The sequence below is a fragment of the Rhinopithecus roxellana genome, chromosome 13 (genome assembly GCF_007565055.1).
Source record: "Rhinopithecus roxellana isolate Shanxi Qingling chromosome 13, ASM756505v1, whole genome shotgun sequence".
NCBI lineage: Eukaryota > Metazoa > Chordata > Mammalia > Primates > Cercopithecidae > Rhinopithecus > Rhinopithecus roxellana.
Genome location: NC_044561.1, coordinates 123,627,454 through 123,636,204, shown reverse-complemented (window position 1 = coordinate 123,636,204; position 8,751 = coordinate 123,627,454).

The window sequence follows — 8,751 nt, the reverse complement described above, 5'->3', positions numbered from 1 at the left end:
TGTACTTTTTAGTAGAGACGGGGTTTCACCATGTTTGCCAGGATGGTCTCGATCTCTTGACCTTGTGATCCGTCCACCTCGGCCTCCAAAGTGCTGGGATTACAGGTGTGAGCCACCACGCCAGGCCTCATGTACTTGTTTTTAGTAACAGCTTTATTGGGATAGAATTCACCCTTTTAAATGTACAGTTCAGTGGTCTTATATTCAGAGTTGTGCATCCGTCAATAATTTCAAAACATTTTCATCACCTCAAAAAGGAACCCCATACCCATCAGTAGGCACCACCCCATTCTCCCTCCCACATGCCCCATTTCCCATCTTTGACAATCATCAGTCTACTTTCTAGCTCAATGAATTTGCCTTTTCTGAATATTCTATATAAATGGAATTCTACAGTATGTGCCTTTTGTGACTGGCTTCGTTTACTCAGCATATGTTTTCAAGGTTCAAGCATACTGTAGCATCTATCAATACTTTTATTTTTCTTATGGCTGGATGATATTCCATTGTACAGATATGCCATATTTTGTTCATTTTGATGAACATTTGGGTTGTTTCTACCTTTTGGCTATTATGAATCATGCTGCTAGGAACGTTTATATTAGAGGTTTGTAAGTGGACATATAGTTTCTTTTTTTTTTTTTATCTACACCTGCTGGAATGGATGGACATAGTTTTTGTTTTTGGCTACCTAATTTTTCTTTCCTTCTTGAAGATGGATATATATTATATATGTTATATATATAATTATATAACATATAATTTATATATTTATAATTTATAATAATATATTTTATAATTTATAACATATTATAATTATGGACATAGTTTTTGTTTTTGGCTGCCTAATTTTTCCTCCTTTGAAGATGGATATATATTATAATATGTTTATATATTATATAACTATAATAATTATATAATTATATAACATCAGATCTATAATTTATAATAATATATTATAATTTATAACATATAATTATATAACATAATATATTTTATTATTATATACAATTATATTACATATATTATATATTAATTACACATATGTAAATATGTTAAATATATACTTGTATATAATATAAATATATATTATAATTGTATATAATATAATTATATATTATTTAAAGAAAAATCCTCCATGCCTGTATTATATAAAAACATATGATATAATATATAATACATGGTATATTAATATATCTTATTCATAACATATAGCACACAATATATTATATAACATGTTATATATAACATAATATATATGATATATATTTTATATATATGAATATATCTATTTTTTTTAGTTGGAGTCTCCCTCTGTCTCCCAGGTTGGAGTGCAGTGGCACAGTCTCAGCTCACTGCAACCTCTGCCTCCTGGGTTCAAGCAATTCTCTGCCTCAGCCTCCCGAGTAGCTGGGATTACAGGTGCCTGCCACCACGCCCAGTTAATTTTGTATTTTTAGTAGAGACAGTGTTTCGCCATCTTAGCCAGGCTGGTCTTGAACTCCTGACCTCATGATCCACCTACCTCGTCCTCCAAAGTGCTAGGATTATAGGTGTGAGCCACCGCGCCCTGCCAGAGATACAGATTTTGAATTCCCCTGGGTGTATACCTAGGAGTGGAATTGCTGGATCATATGGTAACTGTGTTTAACGTTTGGAGGAAATGCCAAACTGTTTCCCAAAGCGACTGCGCCATTTTACATTCCTACTAGCAATGCCTGAGAGTTCCCATTTCTCAACATTCTCACCAGTACTTGTTACTGTCTTTTGACCCCTTTAGTTTTTATTATCCTGGTTCCCCAAGGTTAGAAACTAAGTCATAAAAGGAACTATCTGCATGTAGATGCTTCCTGTGACCAGTCTTTTATGATTAACACATGAGCTGTTTGCTATATAACTCGAATATCCACATAATTATTACAGCATCTAAATAGAGCACTTGAGTAACTCATCTCCCTATTATATTTTTGTTTTTGTTTTACTCAAAAGAATGTTTTCCATCAAAATTTCAAAGGTTTGTACCATATGATCCAGGAATTCTTCTAGGAATTTACTTTCCAGCTTCTCTTCAATGTATTGCCCAAAGGCAGTGTACAAAATTATTTCATGCAGCATTGTCAGTAGTTGCAAAATATTGGAAACAACATCATCTTTGAGTACACCATATTATTTCCTGTTTAGCTGTTGAACAATGAGACAGATTTATGTGTGCTGAAATGGAATGATCTCCATGATATTGTGAAAAAGTAAATGGAATGATCTCCATGATATTGTGAAAAAGTAAATTATAAAGCAGGAGACAGAGTATGCTGCCAGTTGGAGTTAGGGGCCATGGGGGCAGAGGAAGAGCTCATGCATACACTGCTTCTGTGTGCTTAGAATACCTCTGGAGGAATGGAAAAGAAGCTGCTGACAGTGATTGTCTTCTTCAAAGGGAGCTGGCTGGCTAGGGCTGGAGTGGAAAGGAAACTTACTTTTTACCATATACCCTTCTGTACCCTTTGAATGTTTTAGTCATGTATGTGTGCTGTTTGAATAGTGCCCCCACCTTTTTGTTTGTTTGTTTGTTTGTTTTTATTTAAAGAAAAGCAAATCCTGCAAGCCTAAAAACAAAGCTTCTGAGCCAACTACTCCTTGCATAATTCTGGCAAACGTCTGGCTGTCCATAGCATTAGACATGGAGTATTTCTACTTTGATCACAGAAGTACTAACAATAGTCAAGTTATATAGAGCAGGGTTTCTCAGCCTCGGCGTATCAGGCTGGTTCTTTTCTTTGTCATGGGGGTGCTAGGTGTGTGCATTGTAGGCTGTTTAGCAGCATCCCTGGCCTCTACTCACTAGATGCCAGCAGTACTCCATCTCCATTGCAACAACCATAAATGTGTCTAGACAGTGCTTGATCCTCCCTTCCCCTTCCCAGCAGAGGGGCAAAAATTGCCCTCATTGAGAAGCACTATTGTGCCTCTGGGGTTCTCCAAAATAGTGTTTTTTCTTTTTTTCTTTCTTTTTTTTTTTTTTTTTGAGATGGAACCTTGCTCTGTTGCCCAGACTGGAGTGCAGTAGCGTGATCTCGGCTCACTGCAATCTCTGCCTCCTAGGTTCGAGCGATTCTCCTGCCTCACCCTCCCTAGTAGCTGAGATTACAGGCACACACCACCACGCCTGGCTAATTTTTGTGTTTTTAGTAGAGACAGGTTTTTTGCCGTGTTGGCCAGGCTGATCTCAAACTCCTGACCTCAGGTGATCTGCCCACCTTGGTCTCCCAAAGTGCTGGGATTAAAGGCGTGAGCCACGACACCCGGCCAAAATAGTGTTTTATGTGTGGGTTAGAGCCTGGATGTGTGTTTATACACATACTTACCCTGAAGTACTGGTACCCATGCTTCAGAGGAACTGAACATAATTACAGGGGTGTAGGAAGTAAAAAGAAAGTGATCTTTCTCTGATTCATTACGCTCACCATTGAGTGAAACTTAAGTTGGTTTGTGGTGTGTTTCTACCCATTTTTGCTGTGGGTGTGCAAACGTAAGTATTTATCTTTTTAAGAAAAATGAGATCTTCCTATGCATAATGTTTTACAACTTAATTTTTTTCACCTAATAGATGGTGGGCATCTTTCTATATCAGTGCTTATTGACTGATCTCTTCTTTAAAAGTTTTGAGGCCGGGCGTGGTGGCTTACGCCTGTAATTCCAGCACTTTGGGAGGCCGAGTTGGGCAGATCACCTGAGGTCAGGAGTTCAAGACCAGCCTGGCCAATATGGCGAAACCCTGTCTCTACTAAAAAAGTATAAAAATTAGCTGGGTGTGGTGGCAGGTGCCTGACTCAGGAGGCTGAGGCAGGAGAATCACTTGAACCCAGGAGGTGGAGGTTGCAGTGAGCTGAGATTGCACCACAGCATTCCAGCCTGGGTGACAAGAGCAAGACTCCGTCTGAAAAAAAAAAAAAAAAAAAAAAAAAAAAAAGGCCTTCAGTTATATGACTAATTAATGAATATATTCTTGTAAATATTTTTAACAACAAAAGCCCAGGCGTGGTGATTCACACCTGTAATCCCAGCGCTTTGGGAGGCCGAGGCAGGTGAATCACTTGAGGTCAGGAGTTGAGACCAGCCTGGCCAACGTGTTGAAACCCCATCTCTACTAAAAATATAAAACTTAGCCAGGCATAGTGGCGTGCGCCAGTAGTCCCAGCTACTCGGGAGGCTGAGGAGGGAGAATTGCTTGAACCCAGGAGGCAGAGGTTTCAGTGGGCCAAGATCATACCACTGCACTCCAACCTGGGTGACAGAGCAAGACTCTTGTCTCAAAAAAAAATTTTTTTTTTCAACAATACAGAATATATACAATAAGAAGTTAACTTAGTCCCGCTTTAACTCTGTGTCAGTCAGGAAAAGAGAAATCATACACGGTAACTTTTTCCCCAGCTTTATTAAGGTATAATTGATAAAAACTATATATATCCAAGGTATACAATGTGATGATTTGATATACATTGTGTAATGATTACCACAACCAAATTAATCAACACATCCATCACCACACGTAGCTACCTTGTGTGTCTGTCTGTATCTGTGGTAAGGACACTTAAGATGTACTCTTTTACCAAATTTCAAGTCAACAATCCAGTATTATTACCTGTAGTCACCATGCTTTACATTAGATTCCCAGAACTTACTCATAACTGAAAGTTTGTGCCCTTTGACCAGTATCTCCCCTTACACCCTGGTCCCTGTCAACCACTGTTCTGTTCTCTGCTTCTGTGAGTTCTACTTTTAGATTCCACATATAAGTGAGATCATACAGTTTTTGTCTTTCTGTGTCTGGCTTATTTCACTTAGCGTAATGTCCTTCAGGCTCATCCATGTTGTCGGGACTGGCAAGATTTCTTTTTGTCTTTTTTTTTTTTTTGAGACGAAGTCTCGCACTGTCGCCTGGGCTGGAGTGCAGTGGCGCCATCTCGGCTCACTGCAGCCTCCGCCTCCCGGGTTCAAGTGATTCTCCAACTGGCAGGATTTCTTGTTTATGGCTGAATAATATTTCATTGTGTGATATATGCCATATTTTCTCTAGGACATTTAAGTTGTTTCCATATATTGGCTATTGTGAATAGCTGCAATGAGCGTGGAAGTGCAGATAATCTCTTTGAGATACTGATTTAATTTCCTTTGGATCTATACCCAATACTAGGCAACAGAGATAATTTAATATAGGAAGTTGATCAAATTTATGTTGGACTAAAAAATCAAAGAAGGCACACTGTGAGAACACAGATACCGCTGCAGAAACAGTAACCACCCCCTGGGGTTGGAAGGCCAGGAGAGGAAGCTTGGGCTGTCAGAACCTGGCACTTGGGAAAAAGGTGCCCCCTCTGCTGCTGCTGGCACCCACGGGGCAAGGGCAAGGCTGGTTGGGGGAGTGCAAAAGATACTGAAGCCCAAAAGCAGCTCTTGCTGCCAAGGTGAGGGGCTCATACTGGGGCGATACCTAAAGGAACAGCAAGCAAATATGAAGGGGCAAATGCCTCCTCCTTTTTATTTTGTATTAGGATCATGTGGTTAATTTGACCATTCAGTCCTTAAGTCTGAGTACCACCCAAATATTCTACAACCTAACTAGAGAAGTGAAAACTTAATATTGCCTAGAGATGGGCCCTGTGCTTACTCAGAAGGATACCATGAGTGGTGGGAAGAGGGAGAGTGTCTGTACAAAGGATAATTGTGTCTCATTGCTGTGCAGAGAGGTGCCTGCTGGTGCTGGTTAGAAAGCTCCAAGCCCGCTTCTCTCCGCTTTACTTTGGATGCTGGGGCTGGGACTCTGCACACTACCCTTTTCCTTTGTCAGCTGGCTTCCTCTTAAGGTTCCACCAGTCAGGGACACAAGAGAGAGCCTGAAAGGCATGGGGAAGGGAAAAGGGATTTGCTGTATCTTGTTTGCCTGTTTGTTCTGTCTGTACCACCCTGGTAGCAGCCCTTCATCCTGGCATCAGCAGTGGGTTTCAGCTTCCAGCTTTTTGGGGACAGTCACAAAACCAGCCTCATCACATCCCACCAGGCCCCCTCCTTGGAGGTTCTAGCAGCAGCCAGGCAGCACCCCCTCTTCAGAGATCTGAGTTCAGCTCTGCAGACCTCTTCCTTATCCTCCAACCCTGGTAAACTCCAGCTTAGTCCCCACTCCCTTAAGAGTTTGCATCCTGCTTCATTTCGTTTATTACATCTGTGTTAGCTTAGATTCCCTTTTAGCATTTGCAGTCTACTGACACCTGTTTAACCAATGTCTTATATTAAATTCTGTAATAAAACCTAGTGTGGAGTCTTTTTTCCTGACTTATCCCTAACTGCCATATCCCTACTCTTCTCCCCAGCAGTAACAGTGATTTGCATTCTAACATAGCATGTACCCACATTGTACATTAAACATAATTTGTATATAACTATGTAAGATTCAAACTGAATAGCAGGTGACTAGTTGACCTAATGTTTCCTTTTTGTATGTTTAGATTTTGTAATTTTCTTTGCATATTTTTGTAATTAATACCTTATTCCTTTTCTCGTATGTCTTTTTTTTTTTTTTTTTTTTTTTTTTTTTTTTTTTTTTTAGGTAGGGTCTCATTCTGTCACCAAGGCTGGAGTGCAGTGACACAATCACAGCTCACTGCAGCCTTCACCTCCTGGGCTCAAGTAATCCTCCTGCCTCAGCCTCCCAAGTAGCCAAGACCACAGGTGCACCACCACGCCTGGCTAATTTTTTTTACTTTTTGTAGAGACGAGGTCTCACTTTGTTGCCCAGGCTGGTCTCGAACTCCTGGGCTCATGCAGTTCTCCTGTCTTGGCCTGAGTGCTGAGATTACAGGCATGAGTCACTGTGCCTAGCCTAGCTCATACATTTTTAAAACAAATTTTATTTTCCAATACTTACAGGCTTATAGAAAAGTTGCAAAGGTGGTACTTCCTGTACTACCTTTTCCTTGTTGCCAGCATCTTATGTTAGTATGGTACCTTTGTCACAACTAATAAACCAATGTTAATACATTATTATTAACTAAAGTCCATACTTTATTCAGGTGTTCTTAAGTTTTTACTTATGTCTGTTTTTTTGTTCCAGAATCCCATCCAAGATACCACATTACACTTAGTCGTCATATTTCTGGCTCCTCGTGACAATGTCATTTCTCAGGTTTTTCTTATTTTTGATGCCCTTGGCTGTTTTGAGGAGTACTGGTCAGATATTTTGTAGACTGTCTCTCTGTCAGAATTTGACTTTTTATTTTTTTTTAATGATTAGACTGGGGTTACCTCATATATATACATTTGACCCAGGAAAAATTTGTAATCTCCAGGCTCTGGGCCTGTAGTGCCTAATGGATGAAGTAACCTGTGTGCACACAAATATACCCAGAATTGGAAGAAAGTGTAGGCCTGCTTCTATATGTTATACATATCCTACAATATACTGTCAATACCGGTACCGTGTTTTGCCAGTCTTTCACGTGAGTGTGTGTGTACCCAAGGAGTATCCCTCGGCCTTTGAGAAGGCTACGAAGTCTCTGGGTTATATGAATATGCCATGTTCATATAGTCCCTTGCAAGTAGACATATAGATTGTAGTTATTTTTGCTATTGCAGACAGTGCTTCACATTTTGTGCACAAGTATGCGTCTCTCTGAAGGAAATTGCTAGGAAGGGGCCTGCTGGTCTGAGCATGCTCATTTCACATGTTGGTGAGCACTGCCAAATGGCTCCACAAAGCATGAGCCATATCAACAAAGTGGAAAGTGTTCGTTTGATGATCAAATAATGAATCTTAAGAGCAGTATTTCTCACAGACACAGAATGTTCCAGCAATTCTTCAGGCACATTTCCTTTGCTGAAACGGTTTTAGCAGGTCCCTGGAGCACTCATGAACAAAATAAAAGAAAAAAAAACAGAAAACCCTGTAACCCTGTTTTCTATTAAAGTCTAGCTTGGTGCTTTTTTTTTTTTTTTTCTTCTTAAGACACAGTGTTGGCCGGGCGCGGTGGCTCAAGCCTGTAATCCCAGCACTTTGGGAGGCCGAGACGGGCGGATCACGAGGTCAGGAGATCGAGACCATCCTGGCTAACACGGTGAAACCCCGTCTCTACTAAAAAATACAAAAAACTAGCCGGGCGACGAGGCGGGCGCCTGTAGTCCCAACTACTCGGGAGGCTGAGACAGGAGAATGGCGTGAACCCGGGAGGCGGAGCTTGCAGTGAGCTGAGAGCCGGCCACTGCACTCCAGCCTTGGTGGCAGAGCAAGACTCCGTCTCAAAAAAAAAAAAAAAAAAAAAAAAAAAAGACACAGTGTTGCTCTGTCAGTCAAGCTGGAGTGCAGTGGTGCAATCTCGGCTCACTGCAGCTTCCACCTCCCAGGTTCAAGCAGTTCGCCTGTCTCAGCCTCCCGGGGAAGCTGGGACTACAGGCACCTGTCACTATGCCTGGCTAATTTTTGTATTTTTAGTAGAGACAAGGTTTCGTCATGTTGGCCAGGTGGGTCTCAAACTCCTGACCACCCGCCTCGGCCCCCCAAAGTGATGGGATTACAGTCATGAGCCACTGCCCCCAGCCTTAGCTTGGGGCTTTTTTTTTTTTTTTTTTTTTTTTTTTGAGACGGAGTCTCACTCTGTCGCCCAGGCTGGAGTGCAGTGGTGCAATCTCGGCTCACTGCAAGCTCCGCCTCCCGGGTTCACGCCATTCTCCTGCCTCAGCCTCCCGAGTAGCTGGGACTACAGG